This window comes from Octopus bimaculoides, chromosome 2 (genome assembly GCF_001194135.2).
Source record: "Octopus bimaculoides isolate UCB-OBI-ISO-001 chromosome 2, ASM119413v2, whole genome shotgun sequence".
NCBI lineage: Eukaryota > Metazoa > Mollusca > Cephalopoda > Octopoda > Octopodidae > Octopus > Octopus bimaculoides.
The window spans coordinates 144,904,571-144,912,636 of record NC_068982.1 but is presented as its reverse complement, the minus strand read 5'-3'; the positions used below and the strand labels follow the sequence as shown (position 1 = coordinate 144,912,636).

Here is an 8,066-nt window from a genome sequence, read left to right as displayed (position 1 = left end):
GCACATGCGTGTCTATAATAAATATACACGGCCATTTCTGTTGCAGGAGCATTTCACTATAAATCTGAACATTCAGTGTCTGTTTGCTTTTCATCCTTTCGAGGTCGATTAAATAAGTACCAGTTACGCACTGGGGTCGATATAATCGACTTAATCCGTTTGTCTGTTCTTGTTTGTCCCCTCTGTGTGTAGCCCCTAGTGGGCAGTAAAGAAATAAGAAACTGAAAGAAGCCCACTGTATGTGTGTGTTTGTGTCTATCATCATCAATGCTTAACAACCGGTGTTGGTTTATGTTACTGTAACTTAGCGGTGACCGTCCAATACTTTCTTTCTAAAGTTAGTGTTATGTCGCTGATGTTTATGTTTCTTAATCTATGCATGCCTTAATTTTCTAAAACTTTTATTTGCAAGATAATTTGACAGTGTATAAAAGAGAGTTAAGCTAAGGATGGGCTCAGTCCATTGAAGCGAGTAAAAGAAAATGTTGTAATGAAAATGGCCGCTACTAATTTAACGATTTAAAAATCGGTATGGACCATGTATAATCCCCACCTACAATAAAGATTAATACATTTTTAGTTCGGCTGAATGGGGACTAATAAACTGTAAATAAACCGAGAGAAGGCAACGGAAAGCCACCGATATATATTTCCCAGGAAAAATTATGGATCTTCAAACTTTGGCATAGAGATCAATGATCACTGACGCGTGAAAATATGACATACGAAGAAGAAATGGGAGTGATAATGTGTTTGGTGCAAATGTAGTACTAGTCAGTTTTATCTCCTCAACGACAACAACCATTTTCATCATTCCTCCACTTTCTTAGAATCGAGGTTTCATGTAAACAATTTTTGTCCCAGTGTATATGATGTTAGACGTTGCTCTATTCGTCTTTAAAGGTAAAAGAAACATATACTGCTTAAAATTTTGCACCTAAGTTTCGTTTTTTTTTTTACTTTCTCAGTTCCAGTACCACCGAGGTCGACTTTGCCTTTCATTCTTTTGGGGTTGATAAAATACCAGTTGAGCACCGAGGATGACATAATCGACCAACCCCAACCCCACCCCACCTCACCCACCCCTAAAATTGTACCTATAATATAAAGAAAACAAATTGGAACCTAGTAAAACTGACATATTTTTCACAACCCGAAGTAATCCCACTGTATCTATATAGTCATTTTCCTATAAATTAATATAAAACATTAATCCATTTGAAGTCACTGCAAAACTAAGATTTTACTTTATTACTTTATACAGAGCTTTATTGTTCGCTAGCGCAATCTCATGTTTGTGTTCTTCCAAATTTGTTTATAATAAGTCTGGTTTTACGTCTATAACTTGTGAAAAAAATGTGATCTAGATTTATTGAATTATACTTTTAAATTGGTTATATATTTGAACATATGGAGTGTGTGTCTTTTTTATTTATATTTGAAGATTTCTTTGTAATTTCCTCGATTTTACCAGTTTTCAACAAAACAGATGAATATAGCTGCTTTTATCTTGATTCTTTCATAAAATGCTATTTTATTTTTGTCTTCTATTTAAGTGCCAGCTCGCCACAAGTTCGTTTGATCGTCTATATCGTACTTCCTTTAAATAATGGGTTTTGTTTTTATTTTTATATTTGTTTCTGTTTTGTTTTGTTTTTTTACTTTGCGCCAGTTTAAAGCTTGGAATTGTGTTTGATAAAAAAAAATTCTTTCAAGCTCACTAACTCTGAAGTCTAATATCTAAATCAAATTAAACTTTATTTTGTCGTCTTGAACCTATTGCATAACTGTGATGTATCTAGATATATATGAGTTACTGTAACTGTAGCGAACTGACTTCAGTCGATCAATAGAAACAAGGATATTTGTTACAATTACACGGTTGAGAATTTGTTGTAGAGTGGGCAGTAACAACATTAGTTTCCTTTCTTTCCTTTTTTCTTGTCTAAAAAAACAAATTTCTATCATTTGGTTTATTTTTTTATGACTAAACATACCCACTCTCTTCAGTTTACACATATAGTCTTCAATGCATATTTGCAGACATAGGTGTTACACTTCATTTGTGCCATCCAGTTTTTATTTAATTCAAAACCAGCGCTTTTAATGTAAATCTGGTAGATAAAAAGATAAAATAAATTTACTTGTTATTACTGTTATAGTCGTTGTTTAGCACTAGCTCAGCCCTGAAATCAAAAGCATTCCAGCCATGAGCATTAAATCTTTTTCCCAGAACAGTGTATTGATCAGAACAAAGACACATTCAATACACATATCATGAAAGTAGTATCTTACTCTTTCTCACTCTTGAACATGAGTCAGAAGCTAACAGAGACCCTAGGCCGCATCATCACTGAACGGCGTTCCGAATGAACGCTCATACTCAACATAACAAATGCAGCTTTCTGTAAACAGTGAGAAAATATTTTACCTGGTCCCTACAACAACTCATTCTCTAAAATGCACAGCCGTAACCCACAATGATGCAGAGCTCCCATATATGGGGGTGATGCTGCTGTTACACATACACACATGGTATGCCAAAAATTAGCCACTTGACCTACAGCTATAAAGTCATTTCCCAACACAACAGAAGCCTTGACCCACAAAAGTTACCTTTTCTCTCCTCTCTCCTAATCTTTGCTGCTGCAGCTATGACGGTAGACTCTGCTCCTGAGACCTGGCTGACCTTGTGCTACATTCACTCCAGTAATGCCGTTTTGTATGTCTCAAATCCTCGTCACCCTTATAATGACAACCCATTCTCCACTTTCGGTCCAGTAATAGCCTCGATCTTCAATCCAGTGGAACGTAAGGGTAATGTTTCGTGGTTTTGATCAATTTTACTCGCCCTTCAAGAAAATTTATTTTGAGTCTATTAAAACATGTGTGCGCGCATGCATGCATTTACACACACACACACACACACACACATACACACACACACACACACACACACACACATACATACATACATACATACATACATACATACATACGAAGGCGGCGAGCTGGCAGAAACGTTAGCACGCCGGGCGAAATGCTTAGCGGTATTTCGTCTGCCGCTACGTTCTGGGTTCCAATTCCGCCGAGCTAGACTTTGCCTTTCATCCTTTCGGGGTCGATTAAATAAGTACCAGTTACGCACTGGGGTCGATATAATCGACTTAATCCGTTTGTCTGTCCGTGTTTGTCCCCTCTGTGTGTAGCCCCTTGTGGGTAGTAAAGAAATAATACATACATACATACATACATACATACATACATACATACATACATACATACATACATACATACATATACACACAACCAGAAGCTTCATCTACTGTAACCAGGCAGTAAGTACAGTGCATTTCTAGTCTTCTCGGAAAAAATAGATACTTTCTTTAAAAAATACTAGGACGCTTCGGTTCTTTCTTGTTGACAAAAATAAACGTATAAAAATACCATGGAGACTGCCATATTCTTTTCTAAAAAGTTTTTCTCCTATGGTATACACTATAGCGACTAGCATATTTTGCATTTGAACTTACAAAGACGTATTAAAAATAAATATGCAAATGTCGGTCTAGATCTCGTTGTACACAATGCAAACAATGACTTTTTATCGGTTGACAAATAATATCACTGACCAGATCAGGTAGAAAATAGAAACAAAGCCAACGGCTTTGTTTAGGTTCAGAATTCTGGCTACTTCTGACTGATAAGATGCAATATGTCGAAACATTACTCTCCCAGTATGCTGTGCGACAATGAACCGAGTTGAACACAGTATTGTTGTAAGAAGAGAAAATTATTCTCCTTACACTACAGCGACTAACATATTTTGCGTCTAAACCTGCCTGGACGTGTTAAGACAAAACATACAAATATTCGTTCCCGATTTCGCTGTACACGTCACAAACAACGATTTTTAAAATATATATTTTGATTTCCGTTGTTTTTTAATTCTTTTTTTTTTTTAGTTTTTCTAACTTGATTCATAAATATCTCTGCTGCAAACTTAACTACGACTCAATGTTTTTTACTTCACAAGAGAAGTAAACGTTGACGAAAGCTAACTGCACACTCAACTAATCTACTATTGACCTTCCAGAAGACAAAACGAAATATTTATTTATTTGTTTTATTTTATTTTATTTGTTTCAGTCATCTGACTACGGTCATGCTGGAGCACCGCCTTTAGTCGAACGAATCGACCCCAGGACTTATGCTTTGTAAGCCTGGTACTTATTCTATCGGTCTTTTTGCCGAACCGCTATGTTACGGAGACATAAACACACCAACATCGGTTGTCAAGTGATGGGAAGGGCAAACACAGACACACAAACATATACATACATACATACATATATACATATACATATATATATATGTGTGTGTGTGTGTGTGTGTACGACGAGCTTCTTTTAGTTTCTGTCCACCAAATCCACTCACAAGGCTTTGGTCGGCCCGAGCCCTTAGTAGAAGACACTTTCCCAAGGTGCCACGCAGTGAGACTGAACCCGGAACCATGTGGTTGGTAAGCAAGCTGCTTACCACATAGCCACTCCTGCGCCTCTAGAGCAATATTTTATTTCATATTTGTGAACAGGCGTGAATGTGTGGTAAGATGCTTGCTTTCCAACCACATGGTACCGAGTTCAGTCCCACTGCATGGCACCTTAGGCAAGAGTCTTCTACCATAGCCTCAGACCGACCAAAGTCTTGCGAGTGGATTTGGTTGACGGAAACTGAAAGAAGCCCGTCGTATACATATATATGTATGTATATCTATGTGTGCATGTGCCTTTGTGTCTGTGTTTGTGCCCCCGCCACCGCTTGACAACCGGTGTTTGTGTGTTTGCGTCCGCGTAACTTTGCGGTTCGTCAAAAGTGACCAACAGGATAAGTACCAGGTTCAAAATTATAAATACTGGGGCCGATTCATTCAGCTAAAATTTCAAGACGGTGCCCCAGCATGGCCGCAGTCTAATGACTGAAACAACTAAAAGGATAAAAGAGCAAGTCAATAAAAATGATAATTCAATGTTTCCTTCCCTTTTAAGATGGTACATTATGATTAGAAGGAAACTGAGCTGCTATTTCTGGAAGGTCGGACAATGATATTCGGGTCCCCTCTTTAGCTAGAATACAGTTTACGTACGTATGTATGTATGTATGTATGTATGTGATACGATTGCAATTTTAAGCCAGTTGAATGAGTGTATAGAAATTTGTTGCTGAAGGACCGTCCCCAATATGGGAGCCGCATTCCACAGTGGGTCTTATTTTCTTCTTCAGATACTGTTCATTGAACACGAAACATTCAATCAATACAAATAACTCCACCACTTGACGCAAATTGCATACAACTGAACTTTTAAGGCCGCTAAAAATGTAAGATCTCGTTACCACAGTAGATTCTTTCTAACAAACGCACAACCACAACATACCAAATTCTGTATCACAAAGACCTGCAAGTCTCTCCAGAACCAGAAAATATTTCGAGCACAAATAACAATTAATCCTTTACGGAACCCAAATAAGACCTTTAATGGTCTACTGCTTTCACATCTGAGACGGTGCTGCTGTTACTTGCTCCGACATGCTAGATCACGACTGAGAATTAGGGTTACCCAATTGATTGCAGTTATAGATGATGCATTCATTGCGCTCATGTCACCAGATTCGTAGCCACTAACAAAGACATTTCCTCCGAACAATCCAAAATTGTTTTTTGTTTTTTTTTCATAATTTTTAACAATGTGTATTCAGGATTATATTATCCAAAGTGTCTTTCTTTTCAATAGATAATAAGGTAATTTGGCTGGTGTATGCAATTGTTTCTATAAAAATTTAACAATATTTCTTGAGTCGATTCAATCGATTTTAGTTGCCACTCACAAAAATTGGTTTTAAGCCCGTTCAAAAAACAATTCTGTGGATATATGTGTTGTGTATTGTGTATGCGCGTTCACACGCGCGCACACACACACACATACACACATGCGCACATACACACGCACGCACACACACATATACATATACATATATACGTAGCCTGAGAGAGAAGTTTCATTCATTGTAACCAGCTTCTCAGGACAATAGCTTTCTTGTACAAAAAAATAACATTTCTACTGTCAGTTTTGTGCAAAAAAAATAGATATTGACTCAGTCTTAAGACTTATACGACACTTTAGGCTTTCCTTTTGTTGACGAAAATAAACATACAAAAATACCATAGAAACTGATATTTTGTTGTTATTTTTACTTTTGTTTTATTTCTTGTTATACTTTACTTTTCTTTTTCTTCTAAGTTTATTCATGAAAATCTCTATGGTAGACTTAACTATGATTTGATGTTCTGCCTTACAAAAAAAAACAGTAAATGTTGACGAAAGATAGCTGCACACGCAACAGAACTATCGTTGAATTTCTAAAAGATGGGACGAAATATTTCCAGAACAATAATTTATTTTTCATATCTAAACAATATCATTATTTATTTGGATCTCAGAGAAAAGGCTATGCTTTATAATATTTTCTAAAGAGTAAGTTTTATCATACATTTAACTCTATCAAATAGATAACGTTTTTATTGTTGTTAAATCCCCAGAGCAATCCTGATTAGATATAATTTTTCTCGGACCACATTATGCAATGCGTCTTCATTCTAATGAGTCCAGATTTATATCAAAACAGTTAATCCTTTTGATTCTAACCTATCTGAAACTGACCCTGGGACTATATATATAAACTTCCTGTTTTAAAATGATCTAAATCACCACCTCCCATCAAATTTTCATATTAATTTGTTCCGAATACAAACTTATTAAGGATAAAGCTATTTTACTTTTTATGAAAGACCAAACGGGCAGGAAATCTGACAAAAGAGGTTTTATTTCATCAGGACAATGCTCTAGTATACAAGTCATAGGTTTCAATAGCTGCTGTGCGTGATTGTGGCTTTTAAGTGGTTGATCACCCTCCCTATTCTCCTGATTTGGCTCCATCTGACTATTATCTGTTCCCCAACATGAAAAAACATTTGGCTGGGAACCAGAACCACAGTGATGGTGACGTCATATCTGCTGTTGATGACTTTTTTTACTAACAGGATGAAAGCTTTTATACCAATGGGACCCAAACACTGCAACACTGTGTTTGAGTCCCACAAGAGGAATTATGGACCACAAGGGGAATTATAGACCACAAGGGGAATTATGGACCACAAGGGGAATTATGGACCACAAGGGGAATTACGTTGCAAAGTAAACTTCGTTTGGTCACATTCCATGAAAGTATCTTAGTCAGCCAATGAACTTTTCCACTGACCCTCGTATTACTCATGAATAAGGCGGTGAGCTGGCAGAATCATTACTGCACTGGAAAAAATGCTTAGCAACATTTCTTTCAACTTAACGTTCTGAGTTCAAATATCATCTGGGTCAACTTTGCCTTTTATCTTGCGAGGTCGATAAAATAAGTACCAGTTGAGCACTGGAGTCGATATCATCAACTTACATCCTCCCTCGATATTTCTGGCCTTGAGCCAAACTTTGAAACTAATATTACTCATAAATGTTTACTTGGAATTCCCAGCATCTTTTAGCCATTCATTGCAGAGACCACTTCCAATTCGAGCTGCACTAGTTGAAGAGAAGTAGATTCAGGTCCATGAAAGAATGTTGGCAATGATTTTCAAAAGCTAACAACGTTTAAAAAGATAAAACCTTTTCCAAACAGCGTTCAAGATAATGTACAGATATGTCTTCAAAGAGATTCATGAATGGTTGCGATTGTATGGGTATGAAAGCAGCCGTAAACCGACAAAAGCAACATCAAAGATAGAAAGAGAAAGGTTACGAGAGAGAGGTTGAGAGATGTCACTGGCGTGTATATAACTATGTGGTTAAGCATTCTGCTTCACTTGTTTTCGGGTTCAATCCCACAGCATGCGCAAGGGTTTTCTACTGTAGCCTCTATTTGACAACTACGTTCCGAGAGAAATTTATTAGAATGACACTTTGCAGAGGCCTCTGTGTGTGCGTGTGCGTGTGTGTGTGTGTGTGCGTGTGTGTGTG

At 37.0% G+C, this 8,066-nt stretch overlaps 2 long non-coding RNA genes across 2 annotated transcripts in view; one reads left to right on the top strand and one right to left on the bottom strand.

Annotated features, from left to right (window-relative positions):
- Positions 1 to 1,739: 1,739 nt before the first annotated feature.
- LOC106880287 (uncharacterized) lies at positions 1,740 to 3,898 on the bottom strand. Its single transcript, XR_001410733.2, has 3 exons — positions 3,633 to 3,898; positions 2,617 to 2,852; positions 1,740 to 2,114 (listed from the first exon to the last, which is right to left on the bottom strand). It is a non-coding gene; the product is annotated as an uncharacterized LOC106880287 (long non-coding RNA).
- Positions 3,899 to 6,269: 2,371 nt separating this feature from the next.
- LOC106880288 (uncharacterized) overlaps positions 6,270 to 8,066 on the top strand; it is a 6,152-nt gene continuing 4,355 nt past the window's right edge. The window contains exon 1 of the long non-coding RNA XR_001410734.2: positions 6,270 to 6,533. This is a non-coding gene — a long non-coding RNA (uncharacterized LOC106880288). The remainder of the gene's footprint in view (positions 6,534 to 8,066) is intronic.